We start from the raw sequence: 27,029 nt of genomic DNA on the forward strand, positions 1-27,029 counted from the left end.
CACGGCCTCCAGTAAGCTACAAACACCAGAAACTACTTGCAACTCCTGGATAGAGGACGAGGGTGAATAAGAAGTCGAGCGGGGTCATATTTCAGGGCCCAATGTATGGTAGTAGCTGAATCATGGATCACAAACACAGAACTCAGTTCCTGAGGACGGCTTCAATGAGACAACCCACCATGTACTCCTACATGGCCTCTCACCGACACCTTTTACCAAATCGTGTTCACACACTTAGCTCACACACAGTAGGACATGTTCACCCGCCTCTGATTCATCCCGGATGAATCAGACCTGACTCAACTCTAAGCAGTAGCAGGCATGACAAACAAACATGAATGAGTAGGCACAACAGGGCTCAAACAACTCCTACTCATGCTAGTGGGTTTCATCTATTTACTGTGGCAATGACAGGTCATGCAAAGGATAAAGGGGTTCAGCTACCGCAGCAAGTAACAAATATGTCGTTGTTGTCCTAATGCAGTAAAAGAGAGCAGGAGCGAGAGAGTGGGATTTTATCGGAATGAACAAGGGGGTTTTGCTTGCCTGGCACTTCTGAAGATAACATTGAGTCTTCATCAGTGTCAACGATCACATCATCGGTATCACGTCTATCGAGAGGGGACAAATACCGGCAAACAAAAAGAACACAATCAATGCAATGCACAATATGATGCATGCTATGACATGGCAATATGAATGTGTTTTGGGCTAATGCAACTAGCGACAGATTAAATGAAGTTGGTTTGAATACAAGATTCAAATTCAAACTCCATATGTGATTATTTAAATGCCCTTTAATTCATTTGTGCTAAACAGCAGCTATAAGTTGTTCTAACATGCATGAAAATGGTACAGATTGATTCCTTGAATTTTTCTGATAATTTTTCATATATAAATTATTTAATTTGGAGTTACGGTTGAATTTCTATGAATTTTTGAAGTTTGTGGTATTTTCTGGATTTTTCAGAAAAAGGATAAATCCAGAAAATTGCATTACTGCGTCAGCATGACGTCGTTGTGACGTCAGCAGGTCAACAGACCGAGTCCAGGTCAAACCTGACATGTGGGGTCCACACGTCAGTGACTAACTAACTAACCTAATTAATTAATGTTAAATTACTACTAACTAAAATGTCAGTTGAGTTAATTAGACTTAATTAAAAAGACTAATCTAGGATTAGCTGGGCCAGGGCCCACTTGTCGGTGACCCAGGGGAGGTCAAACCCCTGGTCAGCCGAGGCTAATACGCCGGCGGCTCGTCGCCGGCTACAGCAGGCGCGGCGGAGGGCTCGGGTTAGCTCCTCCGGCCACCAAAACGACGGCGGAGAGGCTCTACGAGATGCCCAGGCTCGCGCGCATCCATTGCGGCCAGAGGCAGCAGCTGGGGTGCACTACAGCGACGGCGGCGATGGCAAGTGCGGCGGCCGGAGCTACGGGTTCGAGCGGGGCGAGGCCACAGAGGACGGGAGGGATGGCTAAGGGGCTCACCGAGCTCCTGAAGATGCTAGGAGCACGGTGCCGTGCTCGGTTTCGAGCCTTACTGGCTGCAGTGACGGCGGCGACATCGCCGGCGGCGTGGAGTTCTCTGCCAAGATGGGGCTATGGCCTAGAGGTCGAAAGAGACCAGGGGAGAAAGGGAAGACGACTCGGGGGCTCACCATGAGTCCGTTTGGAGGGTCAGTGGGCTCGAGGGCGGCCGGAGTGCAGCGAATCGACGGCGACGATCTCCGGTGGCTGACGAGGGGAACGGTAGTGCTTGAAGTGTCCAGGGGCTTCCGGCGTCGGGCGGCTCGGTGAGGAGGAAGAGAGGGACGAGGCGGAGCTCGTGGGTGTGTCGGAGAGGCTCGGGGATAGCTGCGGCTACGGCTATGGTGAACGGCGGCGGCGGTGGCGCTCGGTGGTGAGAGGGAGAGAGAGCAGAGGAGGGGAGAGGGTGCAGCGAGTGAGGGAGAGGAGCGAGGGGACACGGGGCATCGTCGTGGCATCGCTAGGAGGGGCCGGGGAAGAGCCAGGCAGGCAGGGAGGGAGGAGGTGGCCGGCGCGGGGCGGCCACGCGCCTCCGTCCTTCTGGCGAGAGAGGAAGACGACAGGGGGGAGGCGGTGGTGGGCTGGGCCGGCCAGGTGGGCCTGGTGGGCTGCAGAGGTAAGTCCAGGTAAGGTTTGTCTCCTCTGTCTTTTATTTCTGTTTTGTTTTGGTTTAGTAAAAATACTAAACCATTTTATAAAATCCTGAAAATAATTATCTGGCTAGAACTAAAATATACCAAACCACATAAAATGTTCCAGAATTATTGGACATATATTAATTATATATAATATATATATCCAATGCAAATAGTTATTGAATTAACGCAAAGGCCCAAAATAATTAACTCTGGGATACCAAAAATATTGTTTTGGGTTTTACCTCTTTGCAATATTTTCAGAGACTAAGAGGAACATTTTCTTGGACTTCTTTGAGGAGATTTTAATGTTGATCATTTTTAGAAGGTTTCTGAGGCTTCCAAAATTCCTCAATTCAAATTTCATTTGAATTAAAACATGATGCTCACATGAGGTCTAGCCTAGTGCATAACAGGACCAGGGATGTGACAGGCGGCGGCCCGGGAGGGGGGCTTGCCCCCCAAGCAAGGGGGGCGCCCCCACTAGGGTTCCCCCCCCAACCCTAGGCGCATGGGCCCAAGGGGGGGCGCCCAGCCCACCAGGGGCTGGTTCCCTGCCCCTTGCGGCTCATGTGGCCCTCCGAGAGGGGTGGCCCCTCCCGGTGGACCCCCGGAACCCCTCCGATGGCCCCGGTACAATACCGATATGCCCCCGAAACTTTCCGGTGTCCGTATGACAACTTCCCATATATAAATCTTCACCTCTGGACCATTCCGGGACTCCTCGTGATGTTCGGGATCTCATCCGGGACTCTGAACAACATTCGGTAATCACATACAAGTCTTCCTAATAACCCTAGCGTCACCGAACCTTAAGTGTGTAGACCCTACGGGTTCGGGAGACACGCAGACATGACCGAGACGGCTCTCCGGTCAATAACCAACAGCGGGATCTGGATACCCATGTTGGCTCCCACAAGCTCCTCGATGATGTCATCGGATGAACCACGATGTCGAGGATTCAATCAACCCCGTATAGTATTCCCTTTGTCAATCGGTACGTTACTTACCCGAGACTCGATCGTGGGTATCCCAATACCCCGTTCAGTCTCGTTACCGGCAAGTCACTTTACTCGTACCGTAATGCATGATCCCGTGACCAGACACTTGGTCACTTTGAGCTCATTATGACGATGCACTACCGAGTGGGCCCAGTGATACCTCTCCGTCATACGGAGTGACAAATCCCAGTCTCGATCCATGTCAACCCAACAAACACTTTCGGAGATACCTGTAGTGCACCTTTATAGTCACCCAGTTACGTTGTGACGTTTGGTACACCCAAAGCACTCCTACGGTATCCGGCAGTTACACGATCTCATGGTCTAAGGAAAAGATACTTGACATTGGAAAAGCTCTAGCAAAACGAACTACACGATCTTGTGCTATGCTTAGGATTGGGTCTTGTCCATCACGTCATTCTCCTAATGATGTGATCCCGTTGTCAATGACATCTAATGTCCATAGTCAGGAAACCATGACTATCTTTTGACCAACGAGCTAGTCAACTAGAGTCTTACTAGGGACGTATTGTGGTCTATGTATTCACACGTGTATTACGATTTCCGGATAATACAATTATAGCATGAATAAAAGACAATTATCATGAACAAGGAAATATAATAATAATCCTTTTATTATTGCCTCTAGGGCATATTTCCAACAGCGTCCTCATCTGTCTACCCAGAATACTCCCATGATATGTACTTGGACTCATCGAAGAACATCAAGAAAAAGGATTACACGCATATAAAGAGTGTTCTCGATAGTGCCCTGTTAACCTTCAACATGTCTAGTGGATATATCAAGGTGAAAAAGTACAAGAAGAATAGGCTGGCTTTTGGCCATAAGACCAACTTCTACTGCATCCAGCAACTGTACACCAGTAAGGCTTATGGATTCTACCTCATGCATGACATGATCGAGTACAGAAGGGATAATCAATGCCTTCGCATGTCAGCTACTTTCAATGATGCCAAGATTGTCAACTGGGCCACAAGCATAGGAAGGACACTGGATATTGAATCCGACCTGAGTTTTATCACGTACAGTGTGAACTTGCCCAAGTGATCATGAATGAGGTCCTCGAACTAACAGGGATGTTCTATCATGGGCCAATCATGCGGAACGATGTCCGAGCACTACTAGTGGCTCAACGTCTGGACCTGAAGACTTTCAATAAGCTCGGGTGCTTCTTCCCTGACTATGAAGATTGGTACGCCAACCTAGAGGAATGATTGACGTTGACAATGTGTCACTACTGTCTTTCTATGACAACACTTTGAATTTATGCACGGCGAAACTCTGTGATGTAATTAAACCGTCCTCATGAACTAGCGTAGATCGCTCTAGTTAATTAGTTTGGGTATGGGAACTTCATTATTTATATTTACTATAGGTTGCTTGTATTTTTCTAATTATGCCTCTTTGTGTTTCTCAAGTACATTATGTTGTATATTATCGTTGAATTCATCAACTGACGATGCAGGTACATAGGTCAGAGATGACGAAGGACTACTACACCGTATTCATTGGGAGGGTTCCAGGAGTGTACGAGCACTGACTAGACGCTCAGGCCTAGGTGGACAGGTACCCGGCCGCTATCCACAGAGGGTTCGACAGCAGAGCCGAAGCGGAAAATAGTTACTTGAGGTGGATGCTCTGGTCAGAGAGGGAGCGAAACCAGTGCCTCAAAAAGTACTACATAGTCGCGCTATTGCTCATGATGATCGATCTTCTCTTCTACATCATGGTTTAGATAGAGATGATGAAACTTGTGTGTGCCATGACCATGCAGTTGCATTTATTCGAGACATGACATGACTTGTGTATCGCTATTTTTGATATGTGATGATATTTGTGTTGGATGATGATGATGGTATGATGAGACTACTGTATGTGTATGATATGATGAGAATAATGTATGTTTGTTATGATATGATGAAACTACTGTATAGAGCAAGAACAAATACATCACAAATACGTAGAGGGGAAATAAAAATATGTAAGCAACATTATTATCAGTAGCGCCGGTAGGCGTCTAGCGGCAACGCTGGATTAGCAGCAGCGTTTTCTTAGGAGCAGCGCTCCCGACAATTAGTAGTAGCGCTTGTTGGAGCAGCGCTACTGCTACAACTTAGTGGTAGCGCCTTAGCAGTAGCGCTGCCCCCAGTGCTACTGCTATAGGTATTTCCAACACTGCTAGTACACTAGTAGAAAACAGGGCTTTGGTCCAGGCTAGATCAGAGCATTAGTCCTGTTTCTTTTACGAACCGGGAACGATGGGTGCATCAGTCCCGGTTCGAGCGGTCAGGGCGCCGGTCAGGCCTCTGCGGAAACCTTTCTCGGTTCGTCTGACCCCTTTGGTCCTGGTTCCAGACATGAACCGGGACTAAAGGGCCTCGCTCCTGGCACAACCCCTTTAGTCCCGGTTGGTGTCTGGAACCGGGACTAAAGGTTGGCCTTTAGTCCTGGTTTTAGACACAGACCGGGACTAAAGTTTTTCCTATATATATCCATGCCCCCATCTCCTCTTTTTTTGCCGTGGAAGGGTGGGAGGTTTGTGCTACTCTGTTCTCACCTCCTATGCACATGAGGTGTTTGATGAAATGCCCGAGCCACACTTAAGCTTTCTCCTCTCCAAGCTCGACGTTCAAGCTACATTTCCCCCAAGATTTCTCTATGTTTGGCAGTGCACCAACTACACAAGTGTTGTAAAAGGTTAGCAACTTCATCATTTCATCCCTCACTGCTAGTTTATCTCATTTCAAATGCTCTAGAAGTAGAGTGGTTTGTGTGTTTTAGTGGAGGAGTGTATGTGGGAGTTCTTTTGAGTTAGATGCACAATTTAAGCTGAAATTAACTTCTTAGAGTCTACACATGCATGTGTAGGGTGCCGTCCCCGTCACCGTCCTCACCGCCGTCGATCGCCCGCGCAGATCTTGTTGCCGGCACCACCGTGGTTAGCCTCTTGTTCTTATCTTCTTTTTAAAAGAAAAAATCTTACTTGTATCATTTAGATAGATACTTGTATAATTTTATTACTTTTATTATTATTTGTTATTATATAGTGTCATGGTTTTGGTATCCGCCCCCATCAGCCCTCGTCCTGTCTATGATTCGGATGTGGTATATTATCTTTTATTACTATTTGTTTCATTTAGTGTTTATGACAATTATGCCGACCAATGTGACATAGATGTTTTTGTCTAGGAGGTATGTGAATCGGAAATTCCAACCGACACTCTTGTCGAGAGCTTAAATTTAGTTGAAAAAGAAAACAATTACTTGAAGAAAAAATTGAAAGAAGATGGAACAGGAGTTGCATGTTGCCAATGCCGTTGATGATCACAAGATCCATATGGATGCAATGCGCTTGAAGATTAGAAAGATTAGAAAATATGCCATTGATAATGAGGCTTGGTATCATTATGTTGTTGGATCAATTGTTACCTTAGTTGCGAGTATAATCGCATTTGTTGTTGCATTTAAATGTTTTAGATAGTAGTATGTTAGTTTCAATGTATGTTTTAGTTAGATGCTCTAGAGAGCTATATGTTTTTCTATGAGAACTATGTATGAACTTTATGTATCTATTTTCGCAGTAATAACATTTGATCACTTATTAGTGTACTTTGGTTTTAATGTGATGGTGGACTTGTATTAATTTGGCTAGTTCTATATTCATGATGTTCTGTAATGGTTTTTGATACACTTACTTATATAATGCACGCAGATGAACTGGCAATGGATGTAAAGTGACCGACGCACCTCCGAGTACATTGAGGGCCTGCATAAATTTCTTGAAGTGGCCGAGGCAAACACGCAGAATGGTTTTACGTATTGTCCATGCCCTATTCGTGAGAATACAAAGGATTACTCTATCTCGAAAACCCTTCACTTGCACCAGCTTGAGAAGGGTTTCATGCCACACTATAATATTTGGACCAAACACGGAGAAAGAGGGGTTATGATGGCAGGCAACTATCCTATGTTCCCTGAATACGATGATATTGCAACGGGGTGAAGCTAAAGATCAAGAGGCACCAGATGATGTGCCCGATGATGATCTTCGCCGGTTCATTGTTGATGCACAGAGAGAATGCGAAAATGAAAGGGAGAAGTTGAAGTTCGATGCATGTTAGATGATCAGAAAAAGGGTGGTACCCAAATTGCGAAGATGGCAATACAAAGCTCGGTACCGCACTGGAATTGCTGCAATGGAAGGCAGAGAATGGTGTAACTGACAAGGAATTTGGGAAGCTACTTCAAATAATGAAGAAGAAGCTTCCAAAGGATAAGGAATTGCCCGACAATACGTACGTGAAGGAAATATGCCCTAGAGGCAATAATAAAGTTATTATTTATTTCCTCATATCATGATAAATGTTTATTATTCATGCTAGAATTGTATTAACCGGAAACATGATACATGTGTGAATACATAGACAAACATATAGTCACTAGTATGCCTCTACTTGACTAGCTCATTAATCAAAGATGGTTATGTTTCCTAACCATAGACATGTGTTGTCATTTGATTAATGGGATCACATAATTAGAAGAATGATGTGATTGACATGACCCATTCCGTTAGCCTAGCACTTGATCGTTTAGTATATTGCTATTGATTTCTTCATGACTTATACATGTTCCTATAACTATGAGAAATATGCAACTCCCGTTTACCGGAGGAACACTTTGGGTACTACCAAACGTCACAACGTAACTGGGTGATTATAAAGGAGTACTACAGGTGTCTCCTTAGGTACATGTTGAGTTGGCGTATTTTGAGATTAGGTTTTGTCACTCCGATTGTCGGAGAGGTATCTCTGGGCCCTCTCGGTAATGCACATCTTTATAAGCCTTGCAAACAATGTGACCAAATGAGTTGGTTACGGAATGATGCATTACGGAACGAGTAAAGAGACTTGCCGGTAACGAGACTGAACTAGGTATTGGATACCGACGATCAAAGCTCGGGCAAGTAGCATACCGATGACAAAGGGAACAACGTATGTTGTTATGCGGTTTGACCGATAAAGATCTTCGTAGAATATGTAGGAACCAATATGGGCATCCAGGTTCCGCTATTGGTTATTGATCGAGAAAAGTTCTAGGTCATGTCTACATAGTTCTCGAACCCGTAGGGTCCGCACGCTTAACGTTACGATGACAATTTTATTATGAGTTTATAAGTTTTGATGTACCGAAGTTTGTTCGGAGTCCAGGATGTGATCACGGACATGACGAGGAGTCTCGAAATGGTCGATACATAAAGATTGATATATTGGAAGCCTATGTTTGGACATCGGAATCGTTCCGGGTGAAATCGGCATTTTACCGGAGTACCGGGAGGTTACCGGAACCCCCCGGGGGGTTATTGGGCCTACATGGGCCTCGGGAGAGAAGAGGGAAGGAGGCAGGAGGGGGCCGCGCGCCCCTCCCCTTCCTAGTCCGAATAGAACAAGGGAAGGGGGGCGGCGCCCCCCCTTTCCTTCCCCTCTTCCTCCTCTTTCCCCCCTTCTCCTATTCCAACTAGGAAAGAAGGGAGTCCTACTCCCGGTGGGAGTAGGACTCCCCCCTTGGCGCGCCCTCCTTGGCCGGCCGCCTCCTCCCCCCTGGCTCCTTTATATATAGGGGCGGGGGGGGGGCACCCCATAGACACACAAGTTGATCTACGGATCGTTCCTTAGCCGTGTGCGGTGCCCCCCTCCACCATATTCCACCTCGGTCATATCGTCGCGGAGTTTAGGCGAAGCCCTGCGCCGGTAGAACATCATCATCGCCACCATGCCGTCGTGCTGACGGAACTCATCCCCGAAGCTTTGCTGGATCGGAGCCCGGGGATCGTCATCGAGCTGAACATGTGCTGAACTCGGAGGTGCCGTACGTTCGGTGCTTGGATCGGTCGGATCGTGAAGACGTACGACTACATCAACCACGTTGTGCTAACGCTTCCGCTTACGGTCTACGAGGGTATGTGGACAACACTCTCCCCTCTCGTTACTATGCCATCACCATGATCTTGCGTGTGCGTAGGATTTTTTTTGAAATTACTACGTTCCCCAACAGTGGCATCCGAGCCTAGGTTTTATGCGTTGATGTTATATGCACAAGTAGAACACAAGTGAGTTGTGGGCGATACAAGTCATACTGCTTACCAGCATGTCATACTTTGGTTCGACGGTATTGTGAGATGAAGCGGCCCGAACCGACATTACGCATACGCTTACGCGAGACTGGTTTCACCTTTACGAGCACTCGTGCTTAAAGGTGGCTGGCGGGTGTCTGTCTCTCTCACTTTAGCTGAATCGAGTGTGGCTACGCCCGGTCCTTGCGAAGGTTAAAACAGCACCAACTTGACGAACTATCGTTGTGATTTTTATGCGTAGGTAAGAACGGTTCTTGCAAAAGCCCGTAGCAGCCACGTAAAATTTGCAACAACAAAGTAGAGGACGTCTAACTTGTTTTTGCAGGGCATGTTGTGATGTGATATGGTCAAGATGTGATGCTATATTATATTGTATGAGATGATCATGTTTTGTAACCGAAGTTATCGGCAACTGGCAGGAGCCATATGGTTGTCGCTTTATTGTATGAAATGCAAACGCCCTGTAATTGCTTTACTTTATCACTAAGCGGTAGCGATAGTCATAGAAGCAATAGATGGTGTAACGACAATGATGCTACGATGGAGATCAAGGTGTCGCGCCGGTGACGATGGTGATCATGATGGTGCTTCGAAGATGGAGATCACAAGCACAAGATGATGATGGCCATATCATATCACTTATATTGATTGCATGTGATGTTTATCCTTTATGCATCTTATCTTGCTTTGATTGACGGTAGCATTTTAAGATGATCTCTCACTAATTATCAAGAAGTGTTCTCCCTGAGTATGCACCATTGCGAAAGTTCTTCGTGCTGAGACACCACGTGATGATCGGGTGTGATAGGCTCTACGTTCAAATACAACGGGTGCAAAACAGTTGCACACGCGGAATACTCGGGTTAAACTTGACGAGCCTAGCATATACAGATATGGCCTCGGAACACGGAGACCGAAAGGTCGAGCGTGAATCATATAGTAGATATGATCAACATATCGATGTTCACCATTGAAACTACTCCATCTCATGTGATGATCGGACATGGTTTAGTTAATTTGGATCACGTGATCACTTAGATGACTAGAGAGATGTCTGTCTAAGTGGGAGTTCTTTAGTAATAAGATTAATTGAACTTAAATTTATCATGAACTTAGTACCTGATAGTATTTTGCTTGTCTATGTTTGTTTGTAGATAGATGGCACGTGCTGTTGTTCCGTTGAATTTTAATGCGTTCCTTGAGAAAGCAAAGTTGAAAGATGATGGTAGCAATTACACGGACTGGGTCCGTAACCTAAGGATTATCCTCATTGCTGCACAGAAAAGTTACATCCTGGAAGCACCGCTGGGTGCCAGGCCTGCTGCTGATGCAACTGACGATGTTAAGAACGTCTGGCAGAGCAAAGCTGATGACTACTCGATAGTTCAGTGTGCCATGCTTTACGGCTTAGAACCGGGTCTTCAACGACATTTTGAATGTCATGGACCATATGAGATGTTCCATGAGTTGAAGTTAATATTTCAAGCAAATGCCCGGATTGAGAGATATGAAGTCTCCAATAAGTTCTATAGCTGCAAGATGGAAGAGAATAGTTCTGTCAGTGAACATATACTCAAAATGTCTGGGTATAATAATCACTTGATTCAACTGGGAGTTAATCTTCCTGATGATAGTGTCATTGACAGAATTCTTCAATCACTGCCACCAAGCTACAAGAGCTTCATGATGAACTATAATATGCAAGGCATGAACAAGACTATTCCCGAGCTCTTCGCGATGCTAAAAGCCGCGGAGGTAGAAATCAAGAAGGAGCATCAAGTGTTGATGGTTAACAAGACCACCAGTTTTAAGAAAAAGGGCAAAGGGAAGAAGAAAGGGAACTTCAAAAAGAACAGCAAGCAAGTTGCTGCTCAAGAGAAGAAACCCAAGTCTGGACCTAAGCCTGAAACTGAGTGCTTCTACTGCAAGCAGACTGGACACTGGAAGCGGAACTGCCCCAAGTATTTGGCGGATAAGAAGGATGGCAAAGTGAACAAAGGTATATGTGATATAAATGTTATTGATGTGTACCTTACTAATGCTCGCTGTAGCACCTGGGTATTTGATACTGGTTCTGTTGCTAATATTTGCAACTCGAAATAGGGACTACGGATTAAGCGAAGATTAGCTAAGGACGAGGTGACGATGCACGTGGAAAATGGTTCCAAAGTCGATGTGATCGCGGTCGGCACGCTACCTCTACATCTACCATCGGGATTAGTTTTAGACCTAAATAATTGTTATTTGGTGCCAGCGTTAAGCATGAACATTATATCTGGATCTTATTTGATGCGAGACGGTTATTCATTTAAATCAGAGAATAATGGTTGTTCTATTTATATGAGTAATATCTTTTATGGTCATGCACCCTTGAAGAGTGGTCTATTTTTATTGAATCTCGATAGTAGTGATACACATATTCATAGTGTTGAAACCAAAAGATGCAGAGTTAATAATGATAGTGCAACTTATTTGTGGCACTGCTGTTTAGGTCATATCGGTGTAAAGCGCATGAAGAAACTCCATACTGATGGGATTTTGGAATCACTTGATTATGAATCACTTGGTACTTGCGAACCGTGCCTCATGGGCAAGATGACTAAAACGCCGTTCTCCGGAACTATGGGGCGAGCAACTGATTTGTTGGAAATCATACATACTGATGTTTGTGGTCCAATGAATGTTGAGGCTCGCGGCAGATATCGTTATTTTCTCACCTCACAGATGATTTGAGAAGATATGGGTATATCTACTTGATGAAACACAAGTCTGAAACATTTGAAAAGTTCAAAGAATTTCAGAGTGAAGTAGAAAATCATCGTAAAAGGAAAATAAAATTTCTACGATCTGATCGTGGAGGAGAATATTTGAGTTACGAGTTTGGTCTACACTTGAAACAACACGGAATAGTTTCGCAACTCACGCCACCTGGAACACCACAACGAAATGGTGTGTCTGAACGTCGTAATCGTACTTTACTAGATATGGTGCGATCTATGATGTCTCTTACTGATTTACCGCTATCGTTTTGGGGTTATGCTTTAGAGACGGCCGCATTCACGTTAAATAGGGCACCATCAAAATCTGTTAAGACGACGCCTTATGAACTGTGGTTTGGCAAGAAACCAAAGTTGTCGTTTCTTAAAGTTTGGGGCTGCGATGCTTATGTGAAGAAACTTCAACCAGATAAGCTCGAACCCAAATCGGAGAAATGTGTCTTCATAGGATACCCAAAAGAGACTATTGGGTACACCTTCTATCACAGATCTGAGGGCAAGATTTTCGTTGCTAAAGTCGGATCCTTTCTAGAGAAGGAGTTTCTCTCGAAAGAAGTGAGTGGGAGGAAAGTAGAACTTGATGAGATAACTGTATCTACTCCCTTATTGGAAAGTAGTTCATCACGAGAACCGGTTCCTGTGACAACTACACCAATTAGTGAGGAAGCTAATGATATTGATCATGAAACTTCAGATCAAGTTTCTACTGAACCTCGTAGGTCTACCAGAGTAAGATCCGCACCAGAGTGGTACGGTAATCCAATTCTAGAAGTCATGTTGCTTGACCATGATGAACCTACGAACTATGAGGAAGCAATGATGAGCCCAGATTCCGCAAAATGGCTAGAGGCCATGAAATCTGAGATGGGATCCATGTATGAAAACAAAGTATGGACTTTGGTTGACTTGCCCGATGATCGGCAAGCAATTGAGAATAAATGGATCTTTAAGAAGAAGACTGACGCTGATGGTAATGTAACTGTCCATAAAGCTCGACTTGTTGCGAAAGGTTTTCGACAAGTTCAAGGAGTTGACTACGATGAGACTTTCTCACCCGTAGCGATGCTTAAGTCTGTCCGAATCATGTTAGCTATTGCCGCATTTTATAATTATGAAATTTGGCAAATGGATGTCAAAACTGCATTCTTGAATGGATTTCTGGAAGAAGAGTTGTATATGATGCAGCCAGAAGGTTTTGTAGATCCAAAAGGTGCTAACAAAGTGTGCAAGCTCCAGCGTTCCATTTATGGACTGGTGCAAGCATCTCGGAGTTGGAATAAACGCTTTGATAGTGTGATCAAAGCATATGGTTTTATACAGACTTTTGGAGAAGCCTGTATTTACAAGAAAGTGAGTAGGAGCTCTATAGCATTTCTGATATTATATGTAGATGACATATTATTAATTGCAAATCATATAGAATTTCTGGATAGCATAAAGGGATACTCGAATAAAAGTTTTTCAATGAAAGACCTCGGTGAAGCTGCTTATATATTGGGCATCAAGATCTATAGAGATAGATCAAGACGCTTAATAGGACTTTCACAAAGCACATACCTTGATAAAATTTTGAAAAAGTTCAAAATGGATCAGGCAAAGAAAGGGTTCTTGCTCGTACTACAAGGTGTGAAGTTGAGTCAAACTCAATGCCCGACCACAGCAGAAGATAGAGAGAAAATGAAAGATGTTCCCTATGCTTCAGCCATAGGCTCTATCATGTATGCAATGTTGTGTACCAGACCTGACGTATGCTTAGCAATAAGCTTGGCAGGAAGGTACCAAAGTAATCCAGGAGTGGATCACTGGACAGCGGTCAAGAACATCCTGAAATACCTGAAAAGGACTAAGGATATGTTTCTTGTATATGGAGGTGACAAAGAGCTAGTCGTAAATGGTTACGTCGATGCAAGCTTTGACACTGATCTGGACGATTCTAAATCGCAAACCGGATACGTGTTTTTATTAAACGATGGAGCTGTAAGTTAGTACAGTTCTAAACAAAGCGTCGTGGCGGGATCTACATGTGAAGCGGAGTACATAGCTGCTTCAGAAGCAGCAAATGAAGGAGTCTGGATGAAGGAGTTCATTTCCGATCTAGGTGTCATACCTAGTGCATCGGGACCAATGAAAATCTTCTGTGACAATACTGGTGCAATTGCCTTGGCAAAGGAATCCAGATTTCACAAGAGGACCAAGCACATAAAGAGACGCTTCAATTCCATTCGGGACCAAGTCCAAGTGGGAGACATAGAGATTTGCAAGATACATACGGATCTAAATGTTGCAGACCCGTTGACTAAGCCACTCTCACGAGCAAAACATTATCAGCACCAAGACTCCATGGGTGTTAGAATCATTACTATGTAATCTAGATTATTGACTCTAGTGCAAGTGGGAGACTGAAGGAAATATGCCCTAGAGGCAATAATAAAGTTATTATTTATTTCCTCATATCATGATAAATGTTTATTATTCATGCTAGAATTGTATTAACCGGAAACATGATACATGTGTGAATACATAGACAAACATATAGTCACTAGTATGCCTCTACTTGACTAGCTCATTAATCAAAGATGGTTATGTTTCTTAACCATAGACATGTGTTGTCATTTGATTAATGGGATCACATCATTAGAAGAATGATGTGATTGACATGACCCATTCCGTTAGCCTAGCACTTGATCGTTTAGTATATTGCTATTGCTTTCTTCATGACTTATACATGTTCCTATAACTATGAGAAATATGCAACTCCCGTTTACCGGAGGAACACTTTGGGTACTACCAAACGTCACAACATAACTGGGTGATTATAAAGGAGTACTACAGGTGTCTCCGAAGGTACATGTTGAGTTGGCGTATTTCGAGATTAGGTTTTGTCACTCCGACTATCGGAGAGGTATCTCTGGGCCCTCTCAGTAATGCACATCTTTATAAGCTTTGCAAGCAATGTGACCAAATGAGTTGGTTACGGAATGATGCATTATGGAATGAGTAAAGAGACTTGCCGGCAACGAGATTGAACTAGGTATTGGATACCGACGATCAAATCTCAGGCAAGTAACATACCGATGACAAAGGGAACAACGTATGTTGTTATGCGGTTTGACCGATAAAGATCTTTGTAGAATATGTAGGAACCAATATGGGCATCCAGGTTCTGCTATTGGTTATTGACCGAGAATAGTTCTAGGTCATGTCTACATAGTTCTTGAACCCGTAGGGTCCGCACGCTTAATGTTACGATGACAGTTTTATTATGAGTTTATAAGTTTTGATGTACCGAAGTTTGTTCGGAGTCCCGGATGTGATCACGGACATGACGATGAGTCTCGAAATGGTCAAGACATAAAGATTGATATATTGGAAGCCTATGTTTGGACATCGGAATCGTTCCGGGTGAAATCGGCATTTTATCGGAGTACCGGGAGGTTACCGGAACCCCCCGGGGGGTTATTGGGCCTACATGGGCCTCGGGAGAGAAGAGGGAAGGAGGCAGGAGGCGGCCGCGCGCCCCTCCCCTTCCTAGTCTGAATAGAACAAGGGAAGGGGCGTCGCCCCTCCTTTCCTTCCCCTCTTCCTCCTCTTTCCCCCCCCTTCTCCTATTCCAACTAGGAAAGAAGGGAGTCCTACTCCCGGTGGGAGTAGGACTCCCCCCTTGGCGCGCCCTCCTTGGCTGGCCGCCTCCTCCCCCCTGGTTCCTTTATATACGGGGGCGGGGGAGGGGGGCACCCCATAGACACACAAGTTGATCTACGGATCGTTCCTTAGCCGCGTGCGGTGCCCCCCTCCACCATATTCCACCTCGGTCATATCGTCGCGGAGTTTAGGCGAAGCCCTGCGCCGGTAGAACATCATCATCGTCACCACGCCGTTGTGCTGACGGAACTCATCCCCGAAGCTTTGCTGGATCGGAGCCCGGGGATCATCATCGAGCTGAACGTGTGCTGAACTCGGAGGTGCCGTACGTTCGGTGCTTGGATCGGTCGGATCGTGAAGACGTATGACTACATCAACAGCGTTGTGCTAACGCTTCCGCTTACGGTCTACGAGGGTACGTGGACAACACTCTCCCCTCTCGTTGCTATGCCATCACCATGATCTTACGTGTGCGTAGGAATTTTTTTGAAATTACTACGTTCCCCAACAGTACGAACCAAAGAAAGTTGTGTGCCCTCTAGGATAGGAGGTGCAGAAGATACATGCATGCCCTAATGACTGCATCCTCTACCGCGGAGAGTACGAGGAATTGAACGCATGCCCGGTATACAGTGCATTGATGTATAAGATCAGAGAGATGACCCTAGTGATGTTGAGGGCGAGCGCCCCAGGAAGAGGGTTCCTGCCAAGGTGATGTGGTATGCTCCTATAATACCATGGTTGAAACGCCTGTTCAAAAACAAAGAGATTGCCAAGTTGTTGCGATGGCACAAGGAAGACCGTAAGAAAGATGGGAAGTTGAGAGCACCCGCTGATGGGTCACAGTGGAGAAAAATCGAGAGAAGGCGGGGGAACTTTGCAGCTAACGCAAGGAACGTATGGTTGGTTTAAGTGCGGATGACATTAATCCTTTTGGGGAGTAGGCTAGCAATCATAGCACCTGCCCATGACTCTATGTACCTATAACCTTCCTCCTTGGTTGTGCATGAAGCGGAAGTTCATTATGATGCCAGTGCTCATCCAAGCCCTAAGCAACCCGGCAACGACATTGCTGTGTACCTAAGGCCATTAGTTCAAGAACTTTTACAAATGTGGAATGGAAAATGTGTATATGTGTGGGATGAGCACAAACAGGAGGAATTTGACCTACACGCGTTGCTGTTTGTAACCATCAATGATTGGCCTGCTCTTAGGGCCAGTTCTTCTAGGTGGCTTAAAAAATAAGCCACCTCTCCCCAGCTTAAAAAATAAGCCGCTCCCAAAATTTGTTGAGGCTTCTATATTAGTTATTCCATAACTAGTCCAGAAGCCCCAGTGAATAAGGGAGGTGGCTTATGAAAAAAGCTAGGGAGGAGGCGGCTTATTTTTTAAGCCGCCAAAAGAACTGGCCCTTAGTAACCTTCCAAGACAGACAAACAAGGGATACCACACATGCACACACTGTTTAGATGATACCGATAGTATATATTTGAACAAATGTAGGAAGAATGTGTACCTGCGACATCGTCAATTTCTTCCAACCAACCATCCCTTAAGAAAGAAAGGCAAGCATTTCAAAGGTGAGGCAGATCACCGGAAGAAGCATGCCCTCCATACTGGTGATGCCATACTTGATATGGTCAAGGATTTACAAGTGATCTATGGAAAGGGTCCTGGCAGATAATCTATTCCAAGTGACACTGAGGGACGTGCACCCATGTGGAAGAAGAAATCTATATTTTGGGACCTACACTATTGGAAAGGCCTAGAGGTCCGCTCTGCAATCGATCTGATGCACATGACGAAGAATCTTTGCATGAACCTGCTAGGCTTCTTGGGCTTGTATGGGAAGACAAAAGATATACCAAAGGCATGGGAGGACCAGCAATGTGTGCACGAAAAAGACGGCATGCATCCAAAGCAGTATCAAGGTCCTGCCAGCTACGCTCTTACCAAAGAAGAGAAGGAAATCTTCTTTGATTGCCTGCTTAGTATGAAGGTCCCATCTGGATTCTCGTCAAATATAAAGGGAATAATAAATATGACACAAAAAAGTTCCAGAACCTAAAGTCTCATAACTTCCATGTGATTATGATGCAATTGCTTCCAGTTGCATTGAAGGGGCTTCTACCGGAAAATGTTCGATTAGCCATTGTGAAGCTATGTGCATTTCTCAATGCAATCTCTCACAAGGTAATCAAACCAAAAATTCTACCAAGATTAAAGAATGATTTGGTGCAATGTCTTGTTAGTTTTGAGTTGGTGTTCCCACCATCCATCTTCAATATCATGACGCACGTCCTAGTTCATCTAGTCGACGAGATTTCCATTCTGGGCCCTGTATTACTACACAATATGTTCCCCTTTGAGAGGTTCATGGGAGTCTTAAAGAAATATGTTTGTATCCATGCTATGCTACAAGGAAGCACTCCATGGGCCATCAAACAAAGGATGTCATTGGGTTTTGTGTTGACTTTATTCCTGACCTTAAGTCGATTGGTCTCCCTCAATCATGGTATGAGGGGAGGCTGACTGGAAAAGGCACGCTAGGAGCGGATTTAATAATATGTAGGGACGGGCATTCTTGGGCTCAAGCACACTACACAGTTCTACAGAATTCTACCTTGACGACCCCGTATGTCTATGAACACAAGAACTTTCTTCACTCCAAACACTCGGTGCAGTCTGACGACTGGATTACATATGAACACATCACGACTTTCTGCAGTTGGTTGCAAAAACATCTCGTGGGTAACAACATTGTTGGAGATGAGTTGTACTCGTTGTCCAGGATACCATCTTTGACTGTATTGATTTACCAAGGGTACGAGATAAATGGGAATTACACGATCGCCCAAGATCAAAAGAGCACCAACCAAAACAACGGTGTCCACTTTGATGTAGCAACCAACAGGGGAAAGGACACATATTATGGTTACATAGTGGACATATGGGAACTTGACTATGGAAATGATTTTAAGGTCACTTTGTTTCGGTGCAAATGGGTCAATCTGTCAGGAGGCGAGGTACAGGTAGAACCGCAGTACAAAATGACAACATGGATCTCAGCAATCTTTGGTACACAGACGAACTATTCGTCCTAGCCAATGATGTGGTGCAGGTCTGCTATGTGAAGGACATGTCTACCAAACTGAGAAGAAGAAAAGATAAGGAACTGAATACATCATACGATGAGCCAAAGCGCCACATAGTTCTTTCAAGGAAAACAGACATCGTGGGAGTGAAGCGAAAGACAGGCATGTCTGAAGATTATGAAAAGTTCCATGAAATTCCTCCCTTCAAAGTGAAGGCTGCCCAAGCACCTTGTTAAATGATGAAGATTATGTTACGGTGCAATAAGCAAGGGACACATGCAAATAAAAAGTGAAGACTTTCTCTCCAAAAATATTCTGATGATGACTTTGATCTAGAATATCACTGCAATTACATGTCAAGAAATGAAATGCCTTTTGTAACAGATGAGTTTCCGTCCGAAACCTTGACACTTCGAAATAGATTGTCCAGTTTGTACACGAAGTGCATCCAATTTTTCCCGTAACCCTCTCAACTTTTTAGCACATGCTATGTGGGTGAAATGACGATATCATGCCAAGTTTCAACCTTTTTAGAGTTCATTTGTAGTGCATTTCAATTTCAGGGTCATTTAGCTAAAAAATTAGTAAATGCATGAAAAATAGCAGATGAAGTCAGAAAGGGTTGAAAATTGGAGATGTGGCTTTGAATGGTGTATGTTGAATGCACAAAAATTCTAGAATTGAAAAAATTAAAAAAAATGAAATGCCTTTGTAACAGATGAGTTTTCGTCCGAAACTGTGATACTCCGAAAGAGATTGTCCATTTTGTACATGAAGTGCATCCAGTTTTTGCCGTAACACTCTCAAATTTTAGCACATGCTATGTGGGTGAAATGATCATACCATGCCAACGTTCAATCTTTTTCGACTTCATTTGTTTTGATTTTCAATTTCAGGGTCATTTAGCTAAAAAAGCAGTAAATGCATGAAAAATAGCAAATGAAGTCAAAAAGGGTTGAAAATTGATGATGTGGCTTTGAATGGTGCACGGTGAACACACACAAAGTCTGGAGTTGAAATAAGTTGAAAAATGAAATGCCTTTGTAACAGATGAGTTTTCGTCCGAAACCGTCGAAAGAGATTGTCCATTTTGTACACGAAGTGCATTCAACTTTTGTCATAACCCTCTCAACTTTTTAGCACATGCTATGTGAGTGAAATGATGACACCAAGCCAACTTTCAACCTTTTCAGAGTTCATTTGTAGTGCTTTTCAATGTCAGGGTCATTTAGCTCAAAGAATGAACTAATAGCAAAAAAAATGAACTAAAAAGCTTTTATAAAACTATAATAGAAAAAAGAATGAACTAAAAATAATCAATTAAAATATTTTGTTATGATCAACTAAAGCAAAACTATAATATTCTTCAGTAGCAAAAATAATCAACTAAAAAGCTTTTATAAACCTCTAGTTATTATTAAAATAATATTAACTTAAAATTATATAAAATTTATGCAACTAAAATTATCAAAGTATTTTTTGTTAAAAAGTTTAATAGCAAAAAGAATTTTCATAAAGTATTTTATCTTTAAAACTTTAATAGCAAACTAAAATGATATAAAAAATAAAAAAATGCCGCCTACTAGGCCACCACTATGTGCATACAACTAGAAACCCATCTGTACATGGGCCAGGATGCAGGCCCAACATGGGAGTGACAAAGGTTAGGCAAGTACTGCCTGCATTAGAGAGGAGCTCGAAAGCTCAGCCGCAGCGCGCCTTATAAACTAGTGTTGCCATCTCTCAACTAGCGAGGTGGGACTAAACTTCCACTACCTCGTGCCAATGCCAGGACCAGGCCTTTAGTCCCTATTGGTGTCTCTCACTGGGACTAAAGGGGGCCTTTAGTCCCGGTGCGAGCCACCAATCGGGGCTAAAGGCCTGCGCTTCCCACCCCCGTGGCCTAGTGAAATTCAACTTTAGTCCCAGTTCATGGGTCGCACCAAGACTAAAGGGGGATCTTTAGTCCTGGTTGGAGCCACCAACCGGGACTAAAGAGTTGTGTATATAAGCAGCACTTGTGAAAAATTTCAAACCCCATTCAGTTTCTTCGATCCTCCTCTCCCCCGACGGCGCCGACGACCACCTCGAAGCCTCCAGGCTGCCGGACCTCGCCGTCGATGCCCTGCCCTGCCCCAACGCCTCCACGCCCCTGCCCTACCACCGACGCTGCCGTGCCCCTGCCCTTCCCTGATGCCACCACGCCCCTGCCCTGCCCCGACGCAGCTGCTCCATAGCTAGCTAGCCGGACAGGTACTTCCTCCTCCATCCCACCCCTTTCCTCCCTTCTTTCTCCTTGTATGTATAAAGTTGCCCCTATTCAAAGAGTTGCATATAGTTTCAGCGGTGTCCACAAGGTGTTTGTTGAAATGCTAGGGATAGCTAGGGAACTTTGTTGTATGTGAAACTTGGCAGGATGATGTTTCCTTGGATGTTAATGATGATGGTCAAGTTGGTTTGATAAAAGGAAAAACTTGTTAGTGCAAGTTTTATTAGGATTTAGTTTTGTACAAAAACTACAGGGAATTTTTTGGTGGACTTGCAAGATGCTATTGGGGCTGCCCTGATAACCCACAAGTGTAGGGGATCTATAGTAGTCCTTTCGATAAGTAAGAGTGTCGAACCCAACGAGGAGCAGAAGGAAATGATAAGCGGTTTTCAGTAAGGTTTTCTCTCCAAGCACTGAAATAGTAGGTGATAGATAGTTTTGTGATAGGATAAATAGTAACGAGCAAAAGCAAATAAAGTAAATAAAGTGCAGCAAGGTGGCCCAATCCTTTATGTAGCAAAGGATAAGCCTGGACAAATTCTAATAATAAGGAAGAAGCTCCCGAGGAGACATTGGGAATTATCGTCAAGCTAGTTTCATCACGTTCGTAAGATTCTCGTTCGGTACTTTGATAATTTGATATGTGGGTAGACCGACACTTGGGTACTGCCCTAAGTTGGAGAAGCATCCCACTTATGATTAACCCCTATTGCAAGCGTCCGCAACTACAAAATGGAGTATTAAGGTAAACCTAACCACAGCATTAAACATATGGGCCCATATGAACCCCTAACGAAGCAACTCATAAACTAGGGTTTAAGCTTCTGTCACTCTAGCAACCCATCATCTACTTATTACTTCCCTATGCCTTCCTCTAGGCCCAAATAATGGTGAAGTGTCATGTAGTCGATGTTCACATAATACCACTAGAGGAAAGACAACATACATCTCATCAAAATATCGAACGAATACCAAATTCACATGACTACTAATAGCAAGACTTCACCCATGTCCTCAAGAACTAAAGTAACTACTCACAAAGCAAAATCACGTTCATAATCAGAGGTGTAATAATATGCATTAAGGATCTGAACATATAATCTTCCACCAAGTAAACCAATAAGTATCAACTACAAGGAGTAATCAACACTACTAGCAACCCACAGGTACCAATTTGTGGTTTTGGATACAAGATTGGATACAAGAGATGAACTAGGGTTTGAGAGGAGATGGTGCTGGTGAAGATGTTGATGGAGATTGACCCCCTCCCGATGAGAGGATCGTTGGTGATGACGTTGGTGATGATTTCCCGCCAGAGCCCTAGATTGATTCCGCCAAGGTTCCGCCTCGTGGCGGCGGAGTTTCGTCCCGTAAGCTTGCCCACAAATTTTTCTAGCACAAAACCGTTCATATAGCAGAAGATGGTCGCCGGAGGCCCACCAGGGGGCCCAGGAGATAGGGGGCGCGCCCTATAGGGGGGGGCTGTCTCCTGGACAGGGTGTGGGCCCCCTCACCTATTTCTTTTGCTCACAAATTCTTAATAAATCCAAAAAGTGGTTTCGTGGAGTTTCAGGACTTTTGGAGTTGTGGAGAATAGGTTTCCAACGTTTGCTCCTTTTTCAGCCAGAATTCCAGCTGCCGGCATTCCCCTTCTTCATGGTAAACCTTGTAAAATAAGAGAGAATAGCCATAAGTATTGAGATATAATGTGTAATAACAACCCATAATGCAATAAATATTGATATAAAAACATGATGCAAAATGGACGTATCAACTCCCCCAAGCTTAGACCTCGCTTGTCCTCAAGCGGAAACCGAGATCGAGAAATATGTCCACATGTTTAGAGATAGAGGTGTCGATAAAAATAAAATACGGCCATGAGGGCATCATGATCATTCTAATAACAACAACATATATGGATTTTGTCATATGATTTCCCATGTTCAAGTAATAAGGAATTCACAATGTGAAGTATGGTTCGTAAACTTCATTGGGAACTAACAAACTATATTCTCAGTCATTGAAGCAATTGCAATTTATCGTAACATCAGAAAGAGTCAATAATAGAGCTTTTCAGCAAGCTCACATACTCAACTATCTCGTAGTCTCCTATAATTATTAACACTCACTCAATACTTGTGGTTATAGAGTTTCAGCCGGACACTGAGAAAGATAGGGGCTTATTGTGTTACCTCCCAACGTATTCACCTTTAGGTGATGTCAACAATAATAGCTTATGCCAACTTACATCCAATTTGATATATGTATCATGACCTTTCAAACACGAAGAGCTTGCCAAAGGATAAAATGAAAAATTGGAAAGGTGAGGTTCACCTCGACTCAAGCATAAAGTAAATCATAAAGTAAAAGATAGGCCCTTCGCAGAGGGAAGCAGAGGTTGTCATGCGCGTTTAGGGTTGATGCACGAAATCTTAATGTAAAAGAACATCACTTTATATTGCCCCTTGTATGTGGACCTTTATTATGTAGTCCGTCGCTTTTATTACTTCCACAACAAGTTCGTACAAAGCTTATTTTCTCTGCACTAATAAGTCATGCATATTTAGAGAGTAATTTTTATTGCTTGCACCGATGACAACTTACTCGAAGGATCTTACTCAATCCATAGGTAGGTATGGTAGACTCTCATGGCAAAACTAGGTTTAAGGGTATTTGGAAGCACAAGTAGTATATCTACTTGGTGCAAGGAATTTTAGCTAGCAAGAGGGGGAAAGGCAAGCTCAACATGTTTAGAAGGTCAATGACAATATACTTTAACTGAGATGTCGGAAAACATAAACCATTACGTTGTCTTCCTTGTCCAACGTCAACTCTTTTAGCATGTCATACTTAATGAGTGCTTCACAATTATAAAAGATGTCCAAGATAATATATTTATATGTGAACCCCTCTTTCCTTATCCCTTCCTATTAATTGCAACGATGACCAAGGCTACATTCATCAACTCTCAACAATTTTTATGCCTCATACTTTCTATGTGTGAAGTTATCACTATCCATAAGATCAATATGAACTCTTTTGTTCTTTCAAATTTCTCAAGATCATAGCAACATAGCAAAGCCCTTGACTCAACACTAATCTTTATTATAGATAGCACACGGACTCGCTTACATAAAGAGATCACGAAGCAAAACTCAAAACTACTTGATATCAAAACTTCAATCTACTAGATCAAGATACTACTAAAAGGATCGAACTAAATAAAGCGGTAAAGATAGGAGTGTGATGGTGATACGATACCGGGGCACCTCCCCCAAGCTTGGCAGTTGCCAAGGGGAGTGCCCATACCCATGTGATTATTTCTTCGGGGGTGGTAAAGTAGGAGTTGTTGATGGAGTAGGCTTGTCATCCATCTTCCAAGGCATAGGCTCTCCATCAAAAAAGGATGATCGAGTCTCCGGGGTCCTTAAATCTGCAGCCAAACTCATTCGCTTGAATCTATATTCATACTCACAGTTCTGGTTTTGCAGGTCATAAATCTGGGCTTGGAGGTGCTGAAGCTTGAAGATGGTCTCCCCAATGACTTGGGCATCCATCTTGTGGTTGTTGGTGAATTCCGTGATCATCATCTGGTTGGCGTTGAGTCCATGCTCCACCATCCCTTGACACTTAAAAACTTCTTGTTCCATGGCTTCGAGCTTTGTCTCCATGCTCCCGGTACGCCTTGGTCCTTCCACATCGTGGATGTGCAACACCCACTCACGCATCTCAATGGTTTGAGGGTGATGTAGCACCTCCGCAAGATAGGGGTTGATAACCCTCTCGAAAAACTTGTCCTTGGGAGCGCTTGAAGATGACATGATGCTCTAGATCTAAAACAGAAACAGCCTAAACAAAAACAGAAGATATTTGCGTGATACGGTGGTCAAAACCTTTGGGAGTATATATAATGAATTTTTACCGACCAAAATACGTAACATACAAGAAAAGCGGAGTCCGGGAGGCACACGAGGTGCCCACGAGATAGGGGGGCACGCCCTACAGGGGGGCTCCTCTCTCGTGGGAGCCTCGTGTCCCTTTCGGACTACTTCTTTCTTCCTAAAATTTCTAAATAATCCAAAACTGATAAAAATTGCCATTAGAGTTGTTTTGGAGTCGGTATACTTACCGTACCATGTACCTATGCCTTTTCGGAGTCTGGAACGTTCTGGAAAGTGTCTCTTATGTATTCCTCAGGGGTTATGGTTTCAATAATATTGGTTTCAACATTGATAGGATTACCTAAAATATAATGTTTAATTCTTTGACCATTAACCACCCTCGGATTGGTGCCTTCAAAGTTGTTGATTTTTATAGCACCGGAACGATAGACCTCCTCGATAACGTAGGGACCTTCCCATTTTGAGAGAAGTTTTCCTGTAAAAAATCTTAAACGAGAGTTGAATAATAACACATAATCTCCTACGTTAAACTCACGCTTTTGTATCCTCTTATCATGCCAGCGTTTGACTTTTTCTTTGAAGAGCTTGGCATTCTCATAAGCCTGGGTTCTCCATTCATCAAGTGAGCTAATATCAAACAACCTCTTCTCACCGGCAAGTTTGAAGTCATAATTGAGCTCTTTAATATCCCAATATGCTTTATGTTCAAGTTCAAGAGGTAAATGACATGCTTTTCCATAAACCATGTTATATGGAGACATACCCATAGGATTTTTGTATGCAGTTCTATAGGCCCATAATGCATCATCAAGTTTTGTGGACCAATTCTTTCTAGATCTATTCACAGTCTTTTGCAAAATTAATTTGAGCTCTCTATTGCTCAACTCTACTTGATCACTAGACTGCGGGTGATTAGGAGATGCAATTCTATGATTGACATCATACTTAGCAAGCATCTTACGGAAAGCACCATGAATAAAGTGTGAACCACCATCAGTCATAAGATATCTAGGGACTCCAAACCTCGGAAAAATAACTTCTTTAAGCATTTTAATAGAAGTGTTATGATCAGCACTACTAGTTAGAATAGCTTCTACCCACTTAGTAACGTAATCAACAGCAATTAAAATATGTGTATAACCATTAGAGGCAGGAAAAGGTCCCATATAGTCAAAGCCCCAAACATCAAACAGTTCAATAACAAGAGAGTAATTCATAGGCATTTCTTGACGTCAGCTAATGTTACCTATTCTTTGACATTCATCACAAGATACGACAGACTTACGAGCATCTTTGAAAAGAGTAGGCCAATAAAAACCTGATTGTAGTACCTTGTGTGCAGTTCTATCTCGAGCGTGGTGTCCTCCATAGGATTCAGAGTGACATTTGCCTAGGATTTGTTCCTGTTCATGCTCGGGCACACAACATCTAATAACACCATCTACTCCTTCTTTATAAAGGTGTGGATCTTCCCAGAAGTAATGTCTTAAATCATAAAAGAACTTTTTCTTTTGCTGGTATGTGAAACTAGGCAGTATATATTTAGCAACAATGAAATTAGCATAGTCAGCATACCAAGGAGCAGTACGAGAAGCATTGACAACCGCTAATTGTTCATCAGGAAAACTATCATTAATAGGCAGTGGGTCATCAAGAACATTCTCTAACCTAGACAAGTTATCTGCAATGGGGTTCTCAGCTCCCTTTCTATCAATAATATGCAAGTCGAATTCTTGGAGCAAGAGAACCCATCTAATGAGTCTAGGCTTAGCATCTTTCTTTTCCATAAGATATTTAATAGCAGCATGATTAGTGTGAATAGTAACTTTGGAATCAACAATATAAGGTCTAAACTTATCACATGCAAACACAACTGCTAAGAATTCTTTTTCAGTGGTAGCATAATTTCTCTGGGCAGTATCAAGAGTCTTACTAGCATACTGGATAACATTCAATTTCTTATCGACTCTTTGCCCTAGAACAGCACCTACAGCATAATCACTAGCATCACACATAATTTCAAAAG

This window comes from Triticum dicoccoides, chromosome 5B (assembly GCF_002162155.2).
Source record: "Triticum dicoccoides isolate Atlit2015 ecotype Zavitan chromosome 5B, WEW_v2.0, whole genome shotgun sequence".
Lineage (NCBI taxonomy): Eukaryota > Viridiplantae > Streptophyta > Magnoliopsida > Poales > Poaceae > Triticum > Triticum dicoccoides.